The sequence below is a fragment of the Colletes gigas genome, unplaced genomic scaffold (genome assembly GCF_013123115.1).
Source record: "Colletes gigas isolate AHSC1104 unplaced genomic scaffold, ASM1312311v1 Colletes_gigas_Sc00029, whole genome shotgun sequence".
In the NCBI taxonomy this organism is placed as follows: domain Eukaryota; kingdom Metazoa; phylum Arthropoda; class Insecta; order Hymenoptera; family Colletidae; genus Colletes; species Colletes gigas.
In genome coordinates, this window is record NW_025106658.1 from 795820 (window position 1) to 819053 (window position 23234).

Genomic DNA, 23234 nt, shown 5'->3' on the forward strand with positions numbered 1-23234 from the left:
CGACCACAATAATAGAATACTATTGGAAATAGGTGGTGGAATAAATAAAATAATCTAAACGATATAACTTTTACTAAGCTTTATTTGAAACACTTGGAAGGCCCAATCGGTCCTATACTTTGTCTAAACGAGTCAAGGAAGGGGCACAGCTGCACCCTCTTGACTCGTATCTCTAAACATACGCGTCGATGGTTTTTGTTACATAAAGAAAACTTTCTCTTTTAGAAGAGAAAAGCCAACAAATACGATTGTTCATTTTTCCTTTCTTTAACGATCTAATTTTCTATTTTTCCTCGTGATTTTCCCCAAAATGTGCTTTGAATCTCAAGTATATTGGTACAAGACGTTGCTGTATACGAGGGTTTGTTAAAAATGTAATATAATCGACGATTTGAGTGTTTCAAAGATTCTGAGGGGTCCTTTTGTCGAAAGTTTTGCTTTTTCCACTGGCCAGATACTTTAAAACAAAGACCTTGCTCGCTCGACACATGCAAACTTGTCGTAAATAATCGAGAATGGCCTTGAAGTCACGCAGCCATAGTCAGAGTCGTGTTCAGAACTTGACTCTGCCATGAATCCATCGTCAGCGAAATAGCAACGAATGTAGTTCGTTTTGAGATTAAATTAAAAAAAAAATTAGTATATTACAGATGGCTCATAATTTACAGGACATTGTATTTTGTTTGTGATTCGAATCTCTGTCTGAGGAACATTAAAATTTCTCACTGGAAATTCTATTGGATGAATGTATATATTAGGGTGGTGATTTTTTCGACTTTCGATCACTTTTTGACGCTCGTGACGCTTGTGACGCTTGGTGAAATAAAAATTCTGCGCAAAATTTGAATTAGAGTTTTGAAATTTCTATGATTTCGCGTTAAAATCGAATGCATTTGTACCATCTTGTACCAAAGTTGTCATCTGACATTTTTTATTGAAATTATAGTCCCTTATGTCGAGAACAATAACGTGAGTGTGATTTTCATTGTTATATTTAGAATCCTAAACAATGCAGCGTGTCTGGAATAGAAAAGTATAGTATATATAAGAGTGGTTCCTATTTTTCGACTTACCCCTTTAAATTATGACATTTAGAGAGAAAGTAACTTGCAAAAAATTTGAGAATGATTGGAAAACTGTTAAATTATATATTTTTATATAATATATATATATTTAAAATTGTTAAATTATAGGTGATTTCACATAAATTTAGGATGTAAATGTATTGTGCTATTTTAGAATGATCAAAAATGAATATTTTTAAATAGAAGTAAAATTTCTCAGATATATATTAATAATACTTGTATGTTACTTTCAATAATATTTATTAATTTATTAATTTCTTTTTTTTTTTTATTATTTAGCTTCGTGAAACTCTTGTGAGTGTTATATGTATAGCTGTACATGAATATAACAGTTTACAAGAGTGGAATTTATTAATTCTCGTGGAAAAAAGGAAAAGAAACGTCATTTTTTGACACACAATCATATGTATCTCCTTATCCTTTCAATTGAAAATAATTTTATGGTAAAATGTAGCATATTTACATTCGGTTTTAGTTTCCATACATAAAGAAAAATTATGACTCACTCCCTATGTTATATGTCGATGTTTAATAATAAATTGAACGATAGTATCGGAGATCACACGTAATGTTACTATTTTCACGATTAATGGAACTAAAATTTCACCGGAAAATATCGATTAACAAATTTAGAATAAGACAACACAAGTAGATTCGACTCTAATAAGAAATCGTTAGAATTTGAAAACTTGAATGAAAATGTAGCACGTGTTCTAGTTGTCCAATCATACTATAATTTAACATAGATGATTTTTTCATTAAGTATCACAATCTATGAGGATGCATCAAAAACAAAAAATAAGGATCACTCTAATGTACATATGGTGTATTCCAAGGAAGAATAAGACGACTCTAATGAGAAATCGTTAGAATTTGAAAACTTTAATGAAAATCTAGCACATATTCTAGTTGTCCAATCATGCTATTGTAGGATTAAAATGGTAATTTAATCAGTTAATCAGAACTCGCGAATTAACAAAACATGGAACGAGGAACTTTATTAACACAAGAACAAACACCAAATAATATTCAGAAAATCGTTATAATCGTAATCACCGTCACGTACAATCGTTTCAATCATTCAATTAGAGTCGACACATTCGGATCACTCAGCCGTTCTTCACGATCGATAACGACGGAAAACACTCGTCTCCAACACTATAATTTGGTACGAATGATTTTTTCAAGTATCACAATCTATGAGGGTGCATAAAAAACAAAATAAGGATCATTCTAATCTACATATGGAACTTGAAGTCTCTTGTTGAGCAGTGGTCACGCGAAATGCTCTCGAAAGGACGCTTGACCGCATCCGAACAATGGCGCTGAGAACAAAGATCGGGGTAAGAACCAGGATCACAGAATCTAAGCAGGGATGAACGATGCACCCGCGCAGGAAACTATCTTTTTTACCATCGCTTCATAAGAAGAGAAAGATGATAAATAGACTCAGAAACTCAGTAGACAATTCAGTATTCAGTAGGTTTGCAAATTAGATTTACCATTTAACTAGAATTAGTCTCAGGTGAGAATATTTCCTAATGGAATCTCTTCGTCAATTTCCATTCGTTCAATTTCTATTATTTATATCTTCTTTGGGCAATTTAATCATATAGTTTTATTGGACACAAGTGAAAGTCTACAATTCGGTATAGGTTCGCAAATTTGATTTATAATTTAACTAGAATCAGTCTCAGGTGAGAATATTTCCTAATGGAATCTCTTCGTCAATTTCCATTGATTCAATTTCCATTATTTATATCTTCTTTGGGCAATTTAATCATATAGTTTTATTGGACACAAGTGAAAGTCTACAATTCGGTATAGGTTTGCAAATTTGATTTATCATTTAACTAGAATCAGTCTCAGGTGAGAATATTTCCTAATGGAATCTCTTCGTCAATTTCCATTCGTTCAATTTCCATTATTTATATCTTCTTTGGGCAATTTAATCATATAGTTTTATTGGACACAAGTGAAAGTCTACAATTCGGTATAGGTTTGCAAATTTGATTTATCATTTAACTAGAATTAGTCTCAGGTGAGAATATTTCCTAATGGAATTTTTTCATCAATTTCCATTCGTTCAATTTCCATTATTTATATCTTCTTTGGGCAATTTAATCATATAGTTTTATTGGACACAAGTGAAAGTCTACAATTCGGTATAGGTTTGCAAATTTGATTTATCATTTAACTAGAATTAGTCTCAGGTGAGAATATTTCCTAATGGAATCTCTTCGTCAATTTCCATTCATTCAATTTCCATTATTTATATCTTCTTTGGGCAATTTAATCATATAGTTTTATTGGACACAAGTGAAAGTCTACAATTCGGTATAGGTTTGCAAATTTGATTTATCATTTAACTAGAATCAGTCTCAGGTGAGAATATTTCCTAATGGAATCTCTTCGTCAATTTCCATTCATTCAATCTCCATTATTTATATCTTCTTTGAGCAATTTAATCATATAGTTTTATTGGACACAAGTGAAAGTCTACAATTCGGTATAGGTTCGCAAATTTGATTTATCATTTAACTAGAATTAGTCTCAGGTGAGAATATTTCCTAATGGAATCTCTTCGTCAATTTCCATTCGTTCAATTTCCATTATTTATATCTTCTTTGGGCAATTTAATCATATAGTTTTATTGGACACAAGTGAAAGTCTACAATTCGGTATAGGTTTGCAAATTTGATTTATCATTTAACTAGAATCAGTCTCAGGTGAGAATATTTCCCAATGGAATCTCTTCGTCAATTTCCATTGATTCAATTTCCATTATTTATATCTTCTTTGGGCAATTTAATCATATTGTTTTATTGGACACAAGTGAAAGTCTACAATTCGCTATAGGTTTGCAAATTTGATTTATCATTTAACTAGAATTAGTCTCAGGTGAGAATATTTCCTAATGGAATCTCTTCGTCAATTTCCATTCATTCAATTTCCATTATTTATATCTTCTTTGGGCAATTTAATCATATAGTTTTATTGGACACAAGTGAAAGTCTACAATTCGGTATAGGTTTGCAAATTTGATTTATCATTTAACTAGAATTAGTCTCAGGTGAGAATATTTCCTAATGGAATCTCTTCGTCAATTTCCATTCGTTCAATTTCCATTATTTATATCTTCTTTGGGCAATTTAATCATATAGTTTTATTGGACACAAGTGAAAGTCTACAATTCGGTATAGGTTCGCAAATTTGATTTATCATTTAACTAGAATCAGTCTCAGGTGAGAATATTTCCTAATGGAATCTCTTCGTTAATTTCCATTCGTTCAATTTCTATTATTTATATCTTCTTTGGGCAATTTAATCATATAGTTTTATTGGACACAAGTGAAAGTCTACAATTCGGTATAGGTTTGCAAATTTGATTTATCATTTAACTAGAATTAGTCTCAGGTGAGAATATTTCCTAATGGAATCTCTTCGTCAATTTCCATTGATTCAATTTCCATTATTTATATCTTCTTTGGGCAATTTAATCATATAGTTTTATTGGACACAAGTGAAAGTCTACAATTCGGTATAGGTTTGCAAATTTGATTTATCATTTAACTAGAATTAGTCTCAGGTGAGAATATTTCCTAATGGAATCTCTTCGTCAATTTCCATTCGTTCAATTTCCATTATTTATATCTTCTTTGGGCAATTTAATCATATAGTTTTATTGGACACAAGTGAAAGTCTACAATTCGGTATAGGTTTGCAAATTTGATTTATCATTTAACTAGAATTAGTCTCAGGTGAGAATATTTCCTAATGGAATCTCTTCGTCAATTTCCATTCGTTCAATTTCCATTATTTATATCTTCTTTGGGCAATTTAATCATATAGTTTTATAATGAATACAAGTGTAAGTCTTTGTCCTGTCATATGTTTAAGTTTCACATGATAAGTTAGCGTGAAACAACACTTGGAGCCTCGATATCACCGCCATTTTCCCCAACAAATGTTTATAAATATTGATATTGGTATTTTAAATGCATCAGACACTCCATGAATCGATAAATTTCGCTCTAAAAAGAACGAACAGCACAAACTTATGAAATATTCTATTAATTTTGGAAATAGTTTAAGTTGTTTAACATTTCTGAGCAAGATACTACTAAAATTGGGCAGTGATACATAAATTACATGTTAGTAGACCATATCAAGAAATATTTTACTAATATTCTTTTGATACGATCGAATTAAAAAATCTAAATATCTACAAATTAAATGTACATGTGTGTATGTATATGCAATTTAATTATTATATTACTAATACGAATTAACAAGATTTAAATAAAAAATAGTGTTTTTTAATTTTTTTAATTAACACAAACGCCTGGAGAGGAATTATTTTTATTATGTTTCTTATATTTTTGCATATTAAGTGCATTTTGCAATTTTTTGAGAATTCAAATTGATTAAATTCTAAGGTATTTCAAGACTAACTGAAAAATTGCAATTTAATCATTATTATTAATATGAATTAACAAGATTTGAATAAAAAATAGTGTTGTTCAATTCTCTTAATAAATACAAACGCCTTGAATGAAGTTATTTTTATTATATATCTCATAGTTTTGCATAATAAGTGCATTTTGCAATTTTTTGAGAATTAAAATTTGAGAACTAAAATAGCTGGCTAAAAAATTCTCAGGCATTTCAAAACTAACTAAAAAAAAATGCAATTTAATTATCATTATTAATCCAAATTAACAAGTGACACTTTTAGAATGGTCGGTACAATTGGGAACTACAGACTACGGCGCGTCTCGATGTTCCATTGTTTATGGTCGTTTGAATCAACAGGTTACGAAGAGCTCTTGCCAAGATTAGGATGGGGATTAGGATGAAATAGGTGGACGATGCCAAGCCAGCGCTAGTTTCGATGCCGGTTGTTGGTAAATCGTGGTTTAGAATCAACCGGCAAACAGATTCGATGTGGAGGTGGCCAGAGGAGCTAAACGAGCTTAGGATAGCGCCGCGAACAACGCCTAAACGCTATACCTGGCTGCGCGGTTCACGTGTGTACGTGCGCATTGCTATGCTCGCATGACCATCCGGTCGCTGGTCAATTCTCATTCGCCGACCGTCAATCATCTCATTCATAATTCTTAGCTCGCGATCAAGCGTGCAAATCTCGCGGAAAATGTTCATTCGACAGCAATTCCTACTTCCAAACGTCGGAATACAAATTGTACGAATCTCTACAAAACTTCAAAACGTTTATCTAAATGAATATTATTTTAAATAAGATTTAACATTGATCGATCATTCCCTGTTCGTGTATCGTTAAAAAATACGGATAAAATAGTAATAAAATCAATTGCAAATGTTTTTATTACTGCTTTGAATGATATTTTTTTTTTAATTAATGCAAACTGTGTTATTAGTGAATGCAAATTAATTTAGGTCGAAATGGACGTTTGATTCGATATATCTGATCAATTTTGTTGATTGAAATAGTAATATTGTTAAATTATGAATATGTGTAATGGTAGGATAATAATAGTGAATAGAAAAATATATGAGGAATTGTATTTGCGTTTATGGTGTTTAAAATTGGGGGAATTTAAGTTGTGTAATGTTTGTTGTGAAAAATGTATTGTTTACAATAAAAATAAGGAAAAATAAGGTTTTTTGGAGGCGCCGGGTATCGATCCCGGTACCTCTCGCATGCTAAGCGAGCGCTCTACCATCTGAGCTACGCCCCCTGTTGTAAATACTGAGATTGTTGCTAATCACGGTCTTGAGCACGGTTAAATAAACAATTAGCTTCATTTCAAACACCATCGTCTCAGAGAATGCCCAAACAATTGCCAAATAAAGGATTCACAATGATTATTTTTATAGTAGATTACCTTTTTCTCATTGAATATTAACACGTTGACTGCCAGTTTAAAATCCTGAAATTGTTAAATTGTTAAATCCTAACCTCATTAAAATTTACGAAGCCTATTAAAATTGATTTTTTTTTAACATTTCAACTTGAGAATTCATTGTTATAGTTTCACTGTTGAAAGTTCTGTGAACCATATATGGTTCACGTGGCAGTCAAAGTGTTGAAGACCACTCTTTTCCAAACAATATCGTTGATTGCATTTACAAGGCAAAAAATAAATTCAATCTCATTTGAAATCGACGACTTTCGTTCTATCACGTTGACTGTCAAAAAACTTTCATTTTAGGCAATTGTAAACTACTCAACTTAAAAATTGTCGTAATAGTTGCTTTTCTAACCTTGTTAAAATTTACGAAGCCTATTCAAATTCATTTTTTTTAACATTTCAACTTGAGAATTCATTGTTTTAGTTTCACTGTTGAAAGTTCTGTCACCCATATGTGGGTCACGTGGCAGTCAAAGTGTTAATGTTTTATCGATTTTAAATATTGGACACTGCATTCTACCAATCGAATATTAACACTAAATCTACCACGAACCGGTCAAATGATCGTTTTTAAAATTTTGTTTAGAATTTCTAACGCACAATGTTATTTTAGCGCACATTTAACGTCACGATTTTTCTTATAGCGTACGTACAATGAATTTTTCAATATTCACTTCTATTCTTATTGTTTATTTTCTGAGAAAAATATGTAGTCTCTTTTGCCTATAACGATCGGGCGTCTTATTTTGGCCTCTAGAATCTCCCATTAAAATTTGTCCCAGGAGTGGCCGAACACCCTGTATATAGTCCAGTATTCAGTTTCCATTGTCTTAGGACAGTCTAATAACGCGTCTTAAAAATACTAAAACTTTAGACGCGTGCAGTTCCGAAACTACTAGGGATTTATTAATTATTAAGGTATTGTTAGAAGCGGCAAGGCCTCCCCTTTAAAACGGTTTTTTGTTTTTGTCGATCGGACTTACCGTTTTCGAGATATCGTAATTTATGTAAAAGGTAATTTTTTAAATTCCGCTGTCTCTCGCTTCCCCGTGTTAGACAAGGCTATTAACGCGTATTAAAAATAGTTAAACTTTAGACGCGTGCAGTTCCGAAACTACTAGGGTTTTCTTAATTATTGAACCACGGTTGGCAGCGGTGAACCTTCCCCTTTAAAACGGTTTTTGGTTTTTGACGATCGGACTTTCCGTTTTCGAGATATCGTAATTTATGTAAAGGGGTATTTTTCTTAATTTGACTATCGCTGTCTTCGTCTGACGCGTTGCGCCGGGCCTCCTTGTCGCACGTGAGTCGAGACAGTCACGTGACCAGGAAGACGTAGTATTTACTACGCACTGTTTACTATTTTCACGCGCGCGAGTTCATTCATCAATGAAACGTAAACAAAGGCTTCGGACCCTCGTATCTCCGAAACTAGCCACCGCATCGACTTGAAATTAAAATCGCTATATCTCCGGAACTAATTACGCTATCGACTCGCACAAACGCTCATTTTAAAGGGCATTTCATCCTCTATCTGATGACTATAAAAACTATTACAATTTATTTTATCTTCTATGTTTATTTTGCAATTTACTTTGACGCGATCGACTTGAAATTAAAATCGCTATATCTACGGATCTAATTACGCTATCGACTCGCACAAACGCTCGTTTTAAAGGGCATTTCATCCTCTATCTGATGACTATAAATACTATTACAATTTATTTTATCTTCTATGTTTATTTTCACATTTACTTTGACGCTACATACCTAAAGAAGTTTCAACAATTCCTACTGATCATACGACTGTATATTATACGATATAATGCAAAAATTAGGCGATTAGAAATCATTTGACCGGTCATTGTAGGAATAGGTATACACGAAGTGTCGGTAGGTTTAGTGTTAAACTATTAAACGAAATACTGTTTTTTCGTAGAGTAGTAAATACGTGGAAAGAGCAATATTTCAAAATTACGGTGGCAGAATCGATAAAGATTGCTTCTGCGTTACGAAATAAGCTTATAAAAATCACACGAAGCATGTAAATCGTATTACTCGAAGATGACACGTCCTGTCATTCGATTCGTTCCTTCCCCCCCCCACTCGTTTCGTTTGCTTTCTCATTTGATCACGTGGCGCCACCAAGTTGCCAGGATCACAGAAAAGTAAAAGAGCACGATGTTCAAGAATACACGCAATCTTTAAGAGTCGCTTCCTTTAACGTTTATTCACAACTTTATGTAACATTTCTTTCTGGTTTTTTTTTCTTCTAGATTACTCACGGTTTGGCGGGAAAATTCGAACCGTTCGTTGTCCTGTTTACCATCGTTTCATCTTCATGGCGTTGTTATTGGTAGGGTCAGTTGCCCTAATGTGGAATACTTCTTTTTTATACACGTGTTTCACTTGCTTGCAGAACTTTTCTAAAAACTTAAATATTATAAGGATATTGTACGATATTATTGGATATTATAATGAATTTATAGGAAATTTTATACTCTTTTTGACCCTTAAAACGAAAGATCGTCAAGCTAATCGCCTTCGACGTCCTTTAACCCTTTGCACACCGAATTATATTTGAATTTTGTTACCAGCAGCTCCCAACGCTTTCAAGTGTTTCAACAAACAAATTCAATGAAATATCTGTTTTACTTACACCATTGTTGTATTTTGTAATTTTGCAAGTGTACGATATATCTTTGGTTTGAATTAGAAAAAATGTCGAGTCAAAGGGTGAAAAACAAGCTGATCACGAGAAACGGGAAGGGGTGGTCGATGGAAATCACAGTGGGAGGAACAGGGTGTTGCGGTAGGTCGAATGAAAGCTCATCGGTCGGTGGAGCAACGGATGAAGCAACTAGGGGATGGGTAATCGATCAGGGCCGCAGCACACGATACTTTATTCCCGGTGTTTTGATTTTCCAGCGACGACCCCGGGGGGTGACTGGTTCGATCGGGACAACGGCGTTGTTCGACGATAACCATAAACGCGGAGCCAGCGTTTATCGGATTTCGAGGTGACGTACTTGAAAAGAGAGAGTCGATCGGGGGTGGAAAGTGTGACTGGGAAAAAGAGGTCCTGGGAACCTCTGTACACGTATGACAGCCTGCTACGCGAACCGTCCTCTTTTCCGATAATTTGCCACTCATTAACATAAACGGAAGTCGCGCTGGAGGGGGGGAAGAACTTTTGGATTTTACGGCTGGGGTTGATCTATCTGGCTCCTTTCGATGGCTGCGGCCCTGCTCGCGGTTTGCTCTTATTTTCCGATACCACCCTCCAACCAACGCTTTTTATTCCCTTTTCATCCCCTCTTTTTCATCATTTTTTTCTGTATTTTCTTATTACGTTTTAACACTTTCACTGACATGTATAGATATACTATTGGAAAAGCAAGACAGTTGAATACTTTTTAAACTAAACTTTGTTTTTATTTGAAACGCTTGGAAGGTCTGAAACTGCCGGAATGAAGAAAGGTCAGTGACCCAATCAGTGTGTAAATAAGCCAAGGAAGGGACTGCATCCTCTTGATTTGTGTCTCGAGAAAATGAAAACATCGATAGTTTTTTTAAACGAAAGAAAACCTTCTCTTTTTGAAAGAGACAAACCACTTAATTTATCCCCTGAAAATGTAATTCACAATTTTGTTGAAGAAGACAGCGTGTTTAATGGACGAAGCATCGATTGAGATTATTAATCGAGGTCTAGAATTGAATTATTTATTTTAATCGTTTTGAATAGTCCTGGCTTTTTGAATCGAGTTCCAAGAAATATTAGTGAATCATATAATCAAATCCTTTCAAAAACTTCAAAAAATTCACATTTAAACGAACAGTGACAACAAACTTTTCATTTTACATGCACACGATTCCGAACGTATGTTAAATGAACACAAATTGTGCGTGGCTCAGTGAATACGAAATGTATGTTTGCAATAGTTGGTTCAGCTATCCAGAAGCATTACAATTAAATCATATATCACTTTAAAATTTCGTTAAATTGTGCTATTTCGATCTATACTTTCTACAACGCTGAGTTAGATCCTGCAAGAACAAAATCCTTGTGCCTAAATCCAACAATACCAACCTAACTAAGAACCAAAACAGTTCTTTACCTTATTTACTAATATTTTACTACTTATTCCACCGTTATTCGATCCGTAAAGTTTGTATTAACTCGCGAGGGTTGACATTACCATGAAATAGGACGTTGTGTTCCTTACAAGCTGAAATGTAAATTAGAATTACACGCATTCCTCTTGGTCGCGATATTATTTATAGAAAAAATGTACCGTTAAAAATCCTTCGATCGATCCAGAATAGAAGTACAAATTGAAGTGAACAGGTTTGCTGCACCTTGTCATGATGGTCAGCAACAATTTCTGTATGATTATCGACATTTTGTACCACTTGGTATCGTATCTGAAAATTTCGACAGAATCGAAACTGTAGATAGCCTCGAATTATTTTTGTTCGGCAGAGTTTTACAAGCTCAGAGCTGTTTTTTACGCTTACATCACTGTGCTGAGGCTGTTCGCGCGATCCAACACTTGCTGTGTCAAATAATTTATGTAAAACATATACACCAGTTCGGAAATGGAAAACAGTAACGAGATCAAGAATTCGTCGACGTCGTGTGTCGAGAATACTGCTTGAGACAACTGGAAATAAAGAGTGTCTTTTTTATACCACAAGCATGTCCTGTTTATCGGTTAACGAAACGAATTATAATAGTTACTCACACGAAAGAAATTAACGCTTAAGGATACGACGCCGAGTATAATTAGAACAGAATAAGAGGCTTGAAACTTAATTCTCAAATCGGTGGCAAACCTTTATGAACAGATAAGATTCATCGAATGAGAAAAATCATCGTTAGTATTGAAAATATTCAATTCTTATGTTTCACGCAACACTGCTTTATTACTACTTTATTATAACATCAACTCGAGCATTTCTCGTGCTTTCATATTAATATTCATTGCTCGTACGAAAGAAACACGATATCTGTTACTTTGCACTTAAAAATAAAATCATCGATCAAATACTAACTTTGTTGCATTTTTGTGTGCAATTACTGCATTTACTAGACACCTCTTACTGTTTCTATACGAATGCTCTTGCGAGACAGGTAACCGCGCAGATCCAGCAGAAACTGCTTTGTCAATATGGTAGCTACAAATTACAACAAAAAATTTGTTACATTCGGTGCAATTAATATCACAAAAATTCAGAATGACTCTGTTTTGGGTCTACCGAAATAAACGAGTTAGTTACATTCATCGAGTAAAATTGTACACATAAGATTGCAAAGACCATAGTCGTGAAAGTGCATCGAACGATCGGTTCTTTTTACCTCGTGATTTCGAACAAGCCAGCAGCGTGTTGCAGCATCATAATGCCTGACGTCTCCGTGGCTACGAACGTGGTGACGCATAGAAACCATGTCAAATTCTGATGAAACATGATGAAACAGAGGTACTTTTCTTCGTCCATTGAATATTCCGTCATTATTGGGAAATAGTTCACTCGAGTTCCGTTCGTCGACGCGTCCGTGACAAAAACAAAAGCTGCGACATGCAAAATCGCCACGATGACCACTGACGGAAAACAGAACACTGTAACACATCGATGATTCCCGGGATCACATCTTGCACCGATATCCGTTGCAGTAGATTCCCAACATCTTTCTTACGGGCGTATAAATTCGCGTGATTCCTTCCTATGGTGGCGTGTTTCCGTAAGATTTTAAGTATCTCGTCTTGTTTCGTGCTCCAGTCGTGCCTCACGCGCTCCATAAAATCCTTAATCTGGATTTTCAATCGTCTTTACATACTGATTATCAAGTGTTAACGTAACTGAAATGTTTACAACTCACTGTATCGGTCTGATACCAAAATGCATTGTACTTTACGAGGCAACCCATGAATATTATTATGGGCGCCAGATTCTTCAACAGAAGAGACAACGTGAACTCTGTGGTTTTGAAAACCATCAGCTGAAAGAAGCGTGTTAGATTTCATTGCAAGTATTTTAAATCCCGATCGTTCGTCCGACATTTCGTCCGGGCGTGTATAATTTCAGTACAATTTCATTTCTTTAACAGCAAATAACCGGATTCAACGATGGTGTTGATCACTATGCCGCACTTTGACTCTTTGTTGTAAATCATTTAAGGCGTGGCGTACAAATTAATACTATCGTTGGATCGGATTATTTGATATTAAAGGAACGAAGTTGCACTAAAATTACAATGTTGGCACTTACGCTACTTTCCACGAATACTCTTCGATTATTAACAATATCTTTATTAAGAACCTTCCACGCGTTTCCATTCGGGGGAATAAAAAGAATAGATTTTCAGGTAACTGTGTGAAAAATACTTGTGGGATCCAGTAGTTAAAAAGGTTTGGAATTCATACAATTTAAAAAAAATTGTTTCTTTGTATTGTTGTGTCACTTCCGTTGCTATTAACGTAAATTAATGATAATGGATCAGTGGGGATGCACTGGGCTCGAAAAAGTCAATATTATATGGTCGATGCGTATTTTGGAATAATTATGAAATTATAAAGATTAATGGATGTTACGTACATGTATTATAAACGGCTAATAATCGTAAAAGTTGTTATCAAAATATAGTGCAAGGTGCATACGTATGTTAGCAACCGTAATAAACGCAAGTGTGAAGTATAATGTGTAAAATAAAGTGACTGTACCATGACAAACATGAAATACCAGTTGGAGAGACTGATTAGACCAGTCTTAAATCGTCGAAGTTTTATACTCTGGTATGGCCAGAGTCCTATCAACGACATAAGAGTTGCACTCAGCTTGTAATATGGTTCCAGTTCTGCCATCGCGGCTGATGATTCAAAAGCGGCTGACGCATAGGTGTTCGTTCACCCTCGGTTCCACTACCCCTCGAAATCAATTTCGCCTCGTACGATTATTTTCTTGGAAATTACGGCATAATATCGCGAACCAGTAGCAAAATGATTGGCATGATCTACAATCTTCTCATTATTTATTCACTCGTCGATACACGGTGGCAAGAGACTCGCTCAATCGATATTCTTATATCGTGATTACGCATGTACGGTTGTTAACGAAATTATACGTTTCTACGAAAAAGCAATTTTCTTTAATACTTTGTACCTTTGAGGCCTGTAGTATACTTGGAACACCTCCATTCTTGATTGTTCCGTCGACGTGACGAGAAGTCGAAGTGACTTTAGAACGTTGCTACACACAGTCTCGTAGGAGCACATAGCCATTTGTACTTTTGTGTGAAATTTCTGCAAACGGACACCGTAAGGTAACTCGAGTGAATTGTGTAACTATTTTTCTTGTAATATACAAAGGTGCGCGATACATATCGATCCCCAAGAAAATGTCTTGAAATTTCTAAACAATGCAAACGAAGCAACTAGTTTGAAAACCGAAATTAAATCATCGTCAAAATTATAATTGCCTCTTTGGTGCACAATTAATAGGTTTTACATATATCAAGAAATAATATCACTCTTTATTTAATACTACAATATAATACTAATGTTCTAAAATACATAAGTCTGTGGCTAGTCAGTTCTTCAGGATAAATTAATTACTACGATGTAGAATGTTTACATTCTAGCGAGCTTGGCAAAGCACATGAGATATTGGACGGTTAAATTTTTCGATCCTGAGTTTACCAGACTTCGATCAAAGTAATTCCTTCTATGGATGCAGAAACATACTATCCGCATTGAGTGAAAAACCTGTCGAGCGTTTTAGTTTCGTCAGAAAAGTGCACGATCGGTGGAACAAACACAGCGATCTACTTCAATTTTCTCTGAGATTTATTATAAAAATATTTCATGGATGTTTCTTTCGCGTAATTCTATTAGCCTTTTGAAATTTTATAAAATAATTGTAAATTTTAAAACACTTCTACGTCTCGATCTTGGTTTTAGGTCCTTTTTGAGAATTCTGTTAAATATGAAGGTTTACAGAGTTATGGCAATATTAATCTATATCAAGATTTTGTTTCGCTTCTGTGATTCCCTATCCTATGCTTGAAGTCGTTAATATATTGACAATAATTCTTAAAAGCCCTCAGTTTTTACAAGACCCCTGTGTTTCTTCCACAAAGTATACTGATTCAACTCTAACAGTGAAATGATAACCTTCTCTTTACTTACCAATGTATAGTGTATTACTACTTATTTCATTAGTATTTGGATGAGGAGAATTTTCACTAATACTCGAGGGATGACATCATCATGAAATAGGACATACAATTCTTTACTATCTGAAACGGAAATGCTCATGGTAATATTACCATGTGGAACACACTCTAGAAACATTGCAATAGTATAAATTATAAAATAACGTACCGTTGAGAAACCTTCGATCGATGCACAATAGAAGCCAAATAAGGTGAAATCAAGTGGTTCGCTGCACCTAAGCATGATCATCAACAACATTTTCTGTATAGGGTACTGACGTATTGTACCAGTTAGTATTGTATCTGTAAATTCGAGAAAATCGCAGCCAGTTTTTCATAATGTTTATTTATCAGTTGCTTGAAGATTACGTAAAGATTGTCTGAGATTATTATGTTAACCGCGAAGTTCTGTTAACACGAAGGAGCGCTTACGTTATTACAATAATGCTATCAGCGTGATCGAGTAGCTGCTGTATCAAGAAGTTTATGTAAAACATGTAAACTAATTCGGTAATGGAAAACAGCAAGGACATCATGAGTTCTTCGAGATCGTGTGTCAAACATACCGCTTCAGACAACTGGAAAGTAAGCGCGGTCATTTAAAGATAAATAGGAAGATTATCTTAAGAGCATCTAGCTAATTTTTTGATCGTATTACCAACAAATTTTTTTTATCTAATGGTTAACGAAGAAAATTAGTTACTTACGCGAAAGAAATTAACACTTAAGGAGATGACGCCAAATACAAGGAGAAAAGAATACGAGATTTGAAACTTTTCTTTCAAATCCATAGCAAACCTTTACGAACAGATAGGATTATTTGACCGGAAAATAATAAATGTGCAGTGACAACTAATGAGATTAATTCAAAGTGCTAACAAACAAATATTTGCACACAGTGTCCCATTTCAATCTTTCCAAGAAATTATACCTTAACTATTGGCTACTACACGAGTTGGATAATCTTCTCACCATTTGATTATTCACATACTACAAATATAAGTAAGAAATAGTGTATGTTTCTACAAAAAAAATGAAAGATTGAGGTGGCTTTGAATTTCAGACCTCTATTTAGAACAAAATCATGCTGATTACAAAACGATTTTCTCGAAAAAGAGTAGGTCTAAAACATTTCGTGTAATCACTAGTTTGGAAGGTAGACGCGTGGAAAGAGGAAAATGGGATGTAAATCTTCTCATGTAATCACAAATATTTAAGTATAATTCATACGTAAATAGAATGTCATTGAACAAATACTAACTTTGCGGCTTTTTTATGTGCAAGTACTGCATTTATTAAACACCTCTTACTATTACAATCCGCAAAATCTTGAGAGACACTTGACATTGTACCTTCAGAAACTGCTACCTTGATATGGTAACTGTAAATTGCAGTAAAGAATTAATTGAAACGTGTCCTAGAATAGAGGTTTCGAAAAGTTGCGAAAGCTTTTCAACTTCTATGCTGAAAATTGTATTGCTAATTAGATCCTAAACTTGTTTGTCGACACAGAGATCAATGTTCCAAGTATCGTTGAATTATTCGTAATTGATGAGCGAACTATCCGTAACACAAATATATTTCTCATTGATAAGAATATGACGCCTAGACAAACAATGCTCTTCCAAAGGGAGGCAAGAAAAGCAGCTGCATAACAATGGCTCTAGACAGTGCTGTGATTAATGTACCGTGCAAAGATCGTAAGTTGTCGAGTACTATACACGCTTCGCCTAATCCCCACCATTAGATTCGAAACAGTCTCACTGGTTCGACGTTTCTTCTTTACCATTTTCGTCACGCGATATACTCGAGCACGTAATCGACTAATCGTAAGTAAAAGCCTAAGTAGGTCGTCCAATTAGTGATACGGTTGATTTGATTTGTCGGCAACTTACGATTTTTACATAGTACATTCTGTGACAAAATAATTGAACACCCCTGAAACTTTCGTGTTTTTAGGATCCTTTGGAATGTTTCGATTTCCCTTTAACAATTCTAAAATTTCAAGAAAATTTTCTTCTTGGTTTCATTTAAACGACTATTCGTTACCGCTAGAATTATTAAACGTTACCAAGGCGTTAATAACGTGTAGATAATTACTCGAGATTTATCAAGAGACTCCGAATATTAATTATTACGACCTGTCGTTTTGACGCAATTGTTTCCCACGTAAAGTGATATAATTTCTGGAAGATACTGATTATTCACCTGCGTGCAAACTTTTTTTTATACCTATTTGTATCGAAAAACAGAGAAATTTCAGGGATGTTGTATGATATTATTGCGTCGTGTACTCTGCCTGAGAGTATATCTTACAAGGAACCATCGCGAACGGTCCGGCTTCGATTTTGATGAAACTTTGTACACTTATAAAGCAGCCAAAAATAATCGACACGTATTTTTTTTTAGCTGCGGTAACTCGAGTTTAAGGGGTGAAACCACCCCTTGAAGTTTTGGCTCGAAACGGCTATCTCGAAAACGGAAAGACATACAAAAAAATTGTTAATGGGCGAGGTTGATGGTTTCTTATGTACAATAACGTGGTGTTAAAAAATTTAAAAAAATACAATTTGTTTATAACAAAAAAAAATTTATTAACTTAATTTTTCATTTTATTGAAATTTTCATAATGACAAAAAATGACGAGCATTTTATTCCAAATCCATTGGTATGCGATTTTTTAAAATTGCCTCCTACAGTTTTGCAGATTTTGATGATTTACATCTTGCGCGCACATCCATTATGGTAGTAGCCGTTCTAACTTTAATTTTAATGAAGCACTGTAGGCTTACACTACTTCTAGAGGACAAAATCGGGAAAAATACAAGAATACCAATTTGTTGATGGAGGCTTCGTTAAGAAATTATTAACGTTTAAAGTTCCGCCCGTACTGAATTTTTTTCTCCGAAATACCCAAGATTTCGGGGGAATGTGTAATGACCAAAAATGATTGTAATCGACCCCTGCAACAGAAAATAATTTTTTCAGAATGGTTTGAAATTTTTTAATTTTGTTGAAAAATTTCACACATTCTCGAATTTTTTTCTCAAAAGTACGTAGGATTACGGGGGTATATATATTGACCAAAAATGATTGAAATTGACTCCCGCAACTGAAAATAATTTTTTTATAACGATTTGAAATTTTGTTTTTTCGCTGAATTTAGGCACCTACGGCCCTGTCGATTTTTCTTAAAAATTCGTTTTTCATTTTTAATAATTTTGTTTGACGCCCTACAAAAAAGTTGGCCAATACTTTTTTGTAGGTACCTATGAGCTCTGCTTCAGAAAAAAGTTTCATTGAATTATATTCACTATTGTAGGAATTATGGCTGTTTGAAGATTGGACCATTTTTATGGAGTTTTTCTCATTTTGCGGGGTCAAGGATCAACTTTTTGCATATTTTTTAAATTTCCATATATTCTTTACCAAAATACGCGTTATTTGCCTTTTTAAACATTAAAATCCTTCAATCCGTTCAGAAGTTATGATGTTTTAAAGATTCGCATGAAAATTCAGGCAGACATTTCTGACCAGTGAATTATATTTTGGGTGAGGAATTTTTTTCTCGAAACTGAGTAAGAATTCGAGGGTATGTGTATTCATCAAAAATAATTGTAATAGACCCCCTCATCCGCAAATAATTTTTCCAGGACGATTCGAATTTTGTTTTTGCCAAAAAAAGCTACCCCCTGTCGATTTTTCTTAAAAATTCGTTTTTCATTTTTAATAATTTTGTTTGACGCCCTACAAAAAAGTTGGCCAATACTTTTTTGTAGGTACCTATGAGCTCTGCTTCAGAAAAAAGTTTCATTGAAATATATTCACTATTGTAGGAATTATGGCTGTTTGAAGATTGGACCATTTTTATGGGGGTTTTCTCATTTTGCGGGGTCAAGGATCAACTTTTTGCATATTTTTTAAATTTCCATATATTCTTTACCAAAATACGCGTTATTTGCCTTTTTAAACATTAAAATCCTTCAATCCGTTCAGAAGTTATGATGTTTTAAAGATTCGCATGAAAATTCAGGCAGACATTTCTGACCAGTGAATTATATTTTGGGTGAGGAATTTTTTTCTCGAAACTGAGTAAGAATTCGAGGGTATGTGTATTCATCAAAAATAATTGTAATAGACCCCCTCACCCGCAAATAATTTTTCCAGGACGATTCGAATTTTGTTTTTGCCAAAAAAAGCTACCCCCTGTCGATTTTTCTTAAAAATTCGTTTTTCATTTTTAATAATTTTGTTTGACGCCCTACAAAAAAGTTGGCCAATACTTTTTTGTAGGTACCTATGAGCTCTGCTTCAGAAAAAAGTTTCATTGAAATATATTCACTATTGTAGGAATTATGGCTGTTTGAAGATTGGACCATTTTTATGGGGTTTTTCTCATTTTGCGGGGTCAAGGATCAACTTTTTGCATATTTTTTAAATTTCTATATATTCTTTACCAAAATACGCGTTATTTGCCTTTTTAAACATTAAAATCCTTCAATCCGTTCAGAAGTTATGATGTTTTAAAGATTCGCATGAAAATTCAGGCAGACATTTCTGACCAGTGAATTATATTTTGGGTGAGGAATTTTTTTCTCGAAACTGAGTAAGAATTCGAGGGTATGTGTATTCATCAAAAATAATTGTAATAGACCCCCTCACCCGCAAATAATTTTTCCAGGACGATTCGAATTTTGTTTTTGCCAAAAAAAGCTACCCCCTGTCGATTTTTCTTAAAAATTCGTTTTTCATTTTTAATAATTTTGTTTGACGCCCTACAAAAAAGTTGGCCAATACTTTTTTGTAGGTACCTATGAGCTCTGCTTCAGAAAAAAGTTTCATTGAAATATATTCACTATTGTAGGAATTATGGCTGTTTGAAGATTGGACCATTTTTATGGGGTTTTTCTCATTTTGCGGGGTCAAGGATCAACTTTTTGCATATTTTTGCGATTTCTACGTATTCTTGATTAAAATACGCGTCGTTTGCATTTTTGAAAATTAAAATCCTTCAATCCGTTCAGAAGTTATGACATTTTAAAGATCCGCATGAAATATTCGGACAACATTTCTGGCCATAAATTACATTTTCGATTAGGAATTTTTTTCTCGAAAGTGCGTAGGATTTCATGGGTATATGTATTGACCAAAAATGATTGTAATTGGCCTCCGCAACCGAAAATAATTTTTTCCTGGAGGATTTGAAATTTTTTAATTTAATTTTTTAATAATTTTTTAACGAAGGCTCAATCAATAAATTGGTATTCTTGTATTTTTCCCGATTTTGTCTTCTAGAAGTAGTGCAAGCCTACAGTGCTTCAATAAAATCAAAGTTAGAACGGCTACTACCATAATGGATGTGCGCGCAAGATGTAAATCATCAAAATCTGCAAAACTGTAGGAGGCAATTTTAAAAAATCGCATACCAATGGATTTGGAATAAAATGCTCGTCATTTTTTGTCATTATGAAAATTTCAATAAAATGAAAAATTAAGTTAATAAATTTTTTTTTGTTATAAACAAATTGTATTTTTTTAAATTTTTTAACACCACGTTATTGTACATAAGAAACCATCAACCTCGCCCATTAACAATTTTTTTGTATGTCTTTCCGTTTTCGAGATAGCCGTTTCGAGCCAAAACTTCAAGGGGTGGTTTCACCCCTTAAACTCGAGTTGCCGCAGCTAAAATAAAATACGTGTCGATTATTTTTGGCTGCTTTATAAGTGTACAAAGTTTCATCAAAATCGAAGCCGGACCGTCCGCGATGGTTCCTTGTTAGAGTGCATCGAGTAGTAAGTCCTTATTACCTCGTGATTTCATACAAGCTGGCAGCGTGTTGTAGCCACATAATGAACAACGTCTCCGTAGCTACGAATATAGACGCGCATAGGAACAACGAGAAATTCTGATGAAGTACGATCACATAAAGGTATTTCTCTTCATCGATTAAATATTCCGTCATTATCGGGAAATAATTTCGTCGAGTACCATTCAACGGTACGTCTGTGATCACGACAAAGGATGCGAGGTGAAATATCGTCACAATAAGCGCAGACGGATAAACAAAAACTGTAACACGTTCAAGATTAGGGGAATATGTTTCGCGGCGCCCGATATCCGTTACGTAGATTCCATAAATCTCTTACAGGTGTATAACTTTGCATGATACCTTCCGGCGCTGGCCCGATTTTCTAAGATCTTATGTATCGCTTCATGTTTCGTGTTCCAGTCGCCTTTCACGCGCTCCATAAATTCCTTAATCTGGATTTGTAATCGTCTTTACATTGTGATTAAGAAACGTTAAGGTAACTGGAATGTTTACAACTCACTGTATCGGTCTGATACCAAAATGCATTGTACTTTACGACGCAACCCAAGTACATTATTATGGGCGACAGATTCTTCAACAGAAGAGACAACGTAAACTCCGCGGTTTTGAAAACCATGAACTGAAAGAAGCGCGTTAAATTTCACGCGGGCACATATACGGGTTCGATTTAAACTTAAATTCCGTTCCATGCGGATAGAATTGTTTTTCATTTTACTGGAGCTTCTCGTATAAATCGTAAGTTGTTACATTTGTAGACGCGGTATATTAAAAAATATTGTTGCATTTAAATAATTGTTATCTTCACGAGTCGGGGAAGCATTGTGTCAATTTTATCAAAAGTAGCACGAGTAAATCGAAGTTTCGGAGATTTTACGGCATTACTCGTAGCAAAACTATAATTCAGTAATTAAATTCTGTATTACTATAATTCAGTCAGTGTCTAATCGAGACCTTGTTAAGTCAGGTGGTCACCTTTCTGGAATAATGAAGAATCACGACTTTCTGTGCGAGTAGTAATTCAATCATGATAATACCAAACGTGGATAAACGAAGTTGAAAAAAATACGATTGCTTTCAGAAACGGTTACGATTAAATAGATTCAAGTTTTTAAGTGGTTTTTATTTTTTTGAAACATTGTAATGTGCGTGTGTTGGTTATCGATAGAGGTAAATCAGGTTTGATATACCGGATTAAGCGTACCTGGGCTGTTACGAAATACCCGGAGGAGAGAGTGATAATGCCGCTCTGAAATCGCCGAAGTTTTGTGTTTTGGTACGGCCAAAGTCCCATGAGCGACATGAGAAGTATGCTCAGTTTGTAATACGTTTCCAGCCTAGCCATCGTGGCCAATGGTTTTCTCACAACTGAGTCACCGTTATCTGTCTACCCCCTGCATTGTCTCTACGAACGATTTTCTTGGAAATAAAGCAAAAATTTTCATCTATAATTTTCCCATTACGTATTCATCCCTAAATGCAAGGTGGCAGAAGACACACCGATCGATATTCTTTCGCTGCAATAATGTATTCACGACTATTACGGGAAATGACACGTTTAAAGTAAGCGGGGAACATTTTTAATATTTTTATTGTATGGTTCTTATAATTTGCGGTTCGAGACTTTTCCGTTTTTCCGTTTCTTCAGTGTGTGGTGTGAATATTCCCGCGGCATTTTCAGTCTGTATTGTTTCGTCGATTAGGGAGGAAGTCGAAGTTACCACTCGACGCTAGCCGGGATGAAACCAGCTCGAGACTTTGAACCGAACGTAACACTGCTGTTGATTGATACATAGTACTGTTGAGGACGGTACACTCAGAAATGTGTACTCGAAAAACTGCTGATTTCACGGGAAGACGATTCAATGTACGCGAAACGAAGACATAAGGTAAATTTTTGATTAAATTTGTAGCGTGATAAGTCTCTTTGCGATTTTTATATTATATAGAAAATACCATCGAAACGAAGAATGGAATAAGAATATTAGAGAAACATACTCTAAACGATAAGGATCATTTTTCGTCGCGATAGAGATAACTCGAACGAAAATAATTAACATCGATTAAAACTATTTTAACTGTTTCTATCTCGAAAACGGAAAGACATACGAAAAAATTGTTAATGGGCGAGGTTAATTGTTTCTTATGTACAATAACACGGTGTTACAAAATTTATTGACTTAATTTTTTTTTTGTTATAAATAAATTGTGT

General features: G+C 34.4%; 1 non-coding gene across 1 annotated transcript; it reads right to left on the reverse strand.

Annotated features, from left to right (window-relative positions):
• Positions 1-6732: 6732 nt before the first annotated feature.
• Positions 6733-6805, reverse strand: Trnaa-agc. Its single transcript has one exon. It is a non-coding gene; the product is annotated as a tRNA-Ala (tRNA).
• Positions 6806-23234: the final 16429 nt, after the last annotated feature.